Source organism: Megascapheus bottae, chromosome 31 (assembly GCF_031878675.1).
Source record: "Megascapheus bottae isolate mThoBot1 chromosome 31, mThoBot2.hap1, whole genome shotgun sequence".
In the NCBI taxonomy this organism is placed as follows: Eukaryota; Metazoa; Chordata; class Mammalia; order Rodentia; family Geomyidae; genus Megascapheus; species Megascapheus bottae.
This window is the reverse complement of record NC_143539.1, coordinates 1,943,582-1,948,268: the sequence shown is the minus strand read 5'-3', so window position 1 is coordinate 1,948,268 and position 4,687 is coordinate 1,943,582. Positions and strand designations below refer to the sequence as shown.

The 4,687-nt window shown below is 63.9% G+C and overlaps 1 pseudogene; it reads left to right on the top strand.

Annotated features, from left to right (window-relative positions):
- Positions 1–3,288, top strand: LOC150043476 (kallikrein-1-like; annotated as a pseudogene).
- Positions 3,289–4,687: the final 1,399 nt, after the last annotated feature.

Genomic DNA, 4,687 nt, shown 5'->3' with positions numbered 1-4,687 from the left:
ATGTTGCTCCTGGTTCTGTGCCTCATCCTGTTTCTGGGGGGGACTGGGTGAGAGCGTGGGGGGCCTGTGGGAGTGGGCTGGGGTTCTACATCCCACCGTCTTCCCTCCTGTAAGTCTTTCTCATCTACCCAGGACCACAGCCCACAGCCCATCTTAGACCAGTGCCTCCCGGCCCTGCCCTCTGCCTTCCTGCCTGCACTGTCCTCCTTCCCAGAACCTTCGCCCCTCCAAAGTGAATAGCAAAAGGGAGGCCCCTGGGCCATCTGTCTCTCCTAGGGGTTCACTAATGCTTCCAAGGAACCCCCTAATCCTGGCATAGTTCACCAACGCCACTTGATTTTCCTGTGATCCCTGAGCCTGCAATTCCCCAAATCTCAGCACACCCAGTATCTTTCCCACCACGCTGACATCGCCTCGTCTCCAAGGTCCTTCAATCCCCCACACCACCCTGCTCCCCATACTAACTGGTGGGAGTTACCAGAAGCTCTCCTTCTCATATGGAGGAGTCTGCAAGTGTCCTTCTTTCTGTCCCCATGCTGCATGCAGCACCCCAGTCTCCCCCAGGCCACACCTCAGACCCTCCTTCCTTCAGTGCAGCCCTCATCCTCCACTAGCTCCATCTCCTTCCCAGCTGCGAGCTGCCCCAGCCATCCGCACAGTTCTGGTTTTCTGGGACCCAGGCAGGGCTTCCTGCCTGCCCTCCTAGACAACCCAACATGGGCTTCTAACTCCCGCTCCCCGCTGTCTCCTCTGAATCAGGCCGGGCCTGATTCGGCTCCTCTGTGCCTGTCCTGAGAACACCCTCAGACCACGAACCCCATCTCCCTGAGCAGCACGCCTCAGCCTACCCCACGGTGACCCTGGCCACGTCCTTCCCATCCTGACCACAGCCCTGTTCATGGCCCCACTGCCCTGAGATGACATTCTTACTGCACAGGGAGGACCCCAAACCCATCAGGAGCCCCAGAGGCCCACTCTCAGCCCTTTGCCCTTTGTTCTGGGAACCCCAAATTCTGTCTCTGCCCATCTGCCCAAACTGGAGACCCACATTCCAGAGGATGTGGTGGCATCTTCTGCCCAGGCTCCTGGGTCATCTCAGCTCTCACTCAGGACCAGCCCTCAACCCCCAGGTCCCCCCTGAGACCTGAGGCGGCACCCCCACATCCCCAGCCCGGCTCTGCACCTTTCTCCCTCGTCAGATCCTGAGCCCAGGTCTCTGCTGACCCTTTGCAGGCGCTGCACCTCCTGTCCAGTCTCGGATCATTGGAGGCTCAGAGTGTGAAAGACACTCTCGGCCCTGGCAGGTGGCCCTGTACCATTATAGCAACTTCCAGTGTGGGGGTGTCTTGTTGAAGCCCCAGTGGGTTCTGACTGCTGCCCATTGCTTCAATGAGTGAGTAGGAGCTGGGGGCTGGGGAGGAGGGCAGCACCCCTCCAGGAGAAAGTAGCAGTGACTTTCTAGAACCCCTCAGGCCAGGCTGGAGGCCGAGGGGCTAGGGAGGGTCTTCAGGGGTGCTGGAAGGAGAGATGATGAGTTGGGGAAGACCCCATGGTCCCCCACGCGGTCTGTCTCTCTCTCTTCACTCCAGAGAAAAGGATGTCCCTGACTGTGTGAGAGGGAAGGTTTTTCCTCTACCAAACCCCTCTCCCCGCAGCCCTCCAGCTCCTCTGTCCACCCTCTGAGCCCCAGGGGAGTCTGGAGGGGCTGGAGCTGGGTGGGAGCAACCGAGGGAGGAGGAAGATGAGGGAGAAGAAGAGGAAGAAAGGCACTGAGGTGGGGACTGGCCTTGGGTTTCAAGCCAAGTCCTGCCTGCTGGGAAGCCCTCGGCCCAGTCCCAGCTGTGGCTGGACGGCTCAGGCCCTGGCCCTCCTCCACCACCTCTCCTCCCTCCCCTGCCCTGCTCTTACCCTCCCTCCTCCTCCTCCTCTGTCTCAGGGCCTCTGTCTTGTCTCCTCACCTCCCTCTGCCTCTCATTCTCTACCCCAGTACCTCTGTCCTCTGTTTATCTCTGTGCCTTTCATACCCTTCCCTTCCTGTTTCCTGGCTGACTGGATTTCCCCAGCTGTGTCTTTCTTCTCCCCCTCCCTCTGTTTCTCCCTCCTCTCTCTGTCTGGAACCCCTGTACTCCAGGGTCCAGCTCCAGGGTCCCCGCCCTGGCTTCTCCCGCATCCTCACTCCCTCCATTTCCCTCGCAGCAAGTCCCAGGTCTGGCTGGGTCGCCACCACCTGCTTGGTGATGAAGATACTGCTCCATGCGCCCAGGTCGGGGGCGGCTTCCGGCACCCAGGCTTCAACATGAGCCATGCTAACTCCCCCGCCCCTGTTCCAGGAGTAGACTGCAGCCATGACCTGATGCTCCTCCTCCATCTGACAGATCCTGTCCACATCATCGATGCCACGAAGCCCGCCGTCATGCCCACCCAGGAAGCAGAGATAAGCACAACCTGCATTACCTCTGGATGGGGAAGCATTGAATCAGAAAAGTCCCCCAGGGGACACCCGGCTGGGTGAGCTAACAGTGGCTTTTGCTCCCTCGCCCTCAGTCAAGAGTTCAGATGGTCTGCAGTGCCTGGAGATAAAGCTCCTGCCGAATGCAGAGAGTGCAAAAGCGCATGCCCAGGATGTGACAGAGTTCATGCCGTGTGCAGGGAGAAGTGCCGCAGATGTCTGTGTGGCAGGCCACTCCAAGTGGGGTCTTCATCGTGTCTGGCCCTCTGCGGTCTTCCCGCTCCTACGGGGGGCTAGGACAGGAGACTCAGATCTGAACTGAGGTCTGCCTCCACCAGCTCCAAGGCTAACCAGGTGTAGCTCCTGCCCTCCCTCCTGCTCCCTGCGTGCCTCCCTCCTCCCTTCCTGAACCCCCATCCTGACAAGCACTGCAAACCCCCTCCACATCACAGTGCCCCGTGTGGCAAGCGTGCTCTCTGCCTGGTCCCAGAAAGTTTCCTGAGGCAGGCCTGGGAGATGGGCCAGGCGGGGAGGGCCGCCCAGCTGCTCCAGACCCTCCAGCTGGACCCTGTCCCCTTCCCCCAGCACTGCCTCCCACCCCACCACCTCCTGCCCTGTGTTAGATCAGCACCGTCTTCCAGCCTGGTTCACAGACCTTTCTCACTGTCTGTCTCCTGTTCCCAGGGAGACTCTGGGGGCCCGCTGGTGGGCAATGGGGTGCTGCAAGGCCTCGCATCATGGGGCATGACCCCTGGTGCCACCTCCAACACCCTGCCCTGTTCACCAATGTTATGAAGTACAAGCAATGGATAGAGGACACTGCAGCCCACCACCCCTGAGCCCCACCTCCTCTCCACTCCCAGGAAAGCCAAATAGCCAAAGCACCAGAGTCTCCTGTCTTTATCTGGCTTCCAGCCCGACGTCTACCAGCCAGGATCCCAGGCCACCCTGGCCGGTGGCAGGCAGTGGGCAAGGGCACGGGGCTGTGTGGCCTACACGCATGACCAAAGGGGCAACGGAGGCGAGGCTGGGCTGACCTCCAGTGCGGGCAGGGGAGCCATGGGGTGGGGACGGGGGCTGCGGTGGGTGGCACGGAGGGGATGTGGGGCTCTAGGCCCGGGGGCAGCGCGGGAGGCTGGGAAGGGGGAGGAGGGCTGACCACGAGGGACGGGAACAGGTGGGAGCTTGGGGGCGTGGCCTGATCTGACTGGGCGGAGCTAGGCGTGTGGGCGTGGCCCGAGTGCCTGCGTGGGGCGGAGCCCGGCTCGGCGTGTGGGCGTGGCCGGAGTGGGCTCGGAGGCGTGCCTGGGGCGCGGTGGGCTGTCCTGGGGGCAGGGTCTAGCCAGGCGTGTGGGCGTGACCCGGCTCGGCTGTGGGGATGGCCGGGGCGGGCTCGGGGGCGTGCCTGGGGCGCGCTCGGGGGCGTGCCTGGGGCGCGGTGGGCTGTCCTGGGGGCGGGGCCTAGCCAGGCGTGTGGGCGTGACCAGGCTCGCTTGTGGGCGTGGCCGGGGAGGGCGCGTGGGCGTGGCCCGAGTGCCTGCGCGGGGCGGAGCCCGGCTCGGCGTGTGGGCGTGGCCGGGGCGGGCGTGGAGGCGTGGCTGGGCCGCGGTGGGCTGTCCTGGGGGCGGGGCCTAGCCAGGCGTGTGGGCGTGGCCAGGCTCGCTTGTGGGCGTGGCCGGGGCGGGCGTGGAGGCGTGGCTGGGCCGCGGTGGGCTGTCCTGGGGCGGGGCCTATCCAGGCGCGGGGGCGGGGCCTCACAGACTAGCGCACCCAGCCCAGGCGCTGCGAGCGGCTGCTCCCAGGGCAGACCCCGAGGGCAGGGCACGGAGGTGGACACTGAGGCCTCCCGCGCGGTGGCCGGAGGACGCAGGGTGGACCCTGGTGAAGGAGGGTTAGTCTGGGGAGGTGGGAGAGCAAAGGGGCGGGCCAGAAACGGTCTGCAGATTCTCCCTGCTCAGTGGAGAGCGCGTGGGGCAGCGAGCCGGGCAGAGGGACCCAGAACAGGGCACGAAGCCCGCAGGGCAGAGCCGGAGAACCGGGGTGAGCTCCGGCTCCTTGGAGGCCCAAGCTGACGGGGACACAGGGACCACGAGGGAAAAGTGGAGGAATTTAACCGTAACGTTTTCCACAGTCAGGATCAGGCCTTTCTCCCCGGCTTCTTCACCCTCCCGACTTCCCACTCTGTGACTGTGGAGCGGGCACAGAAAGGCCCATCCGCGGCCAGCCGCTGCTGTCTTG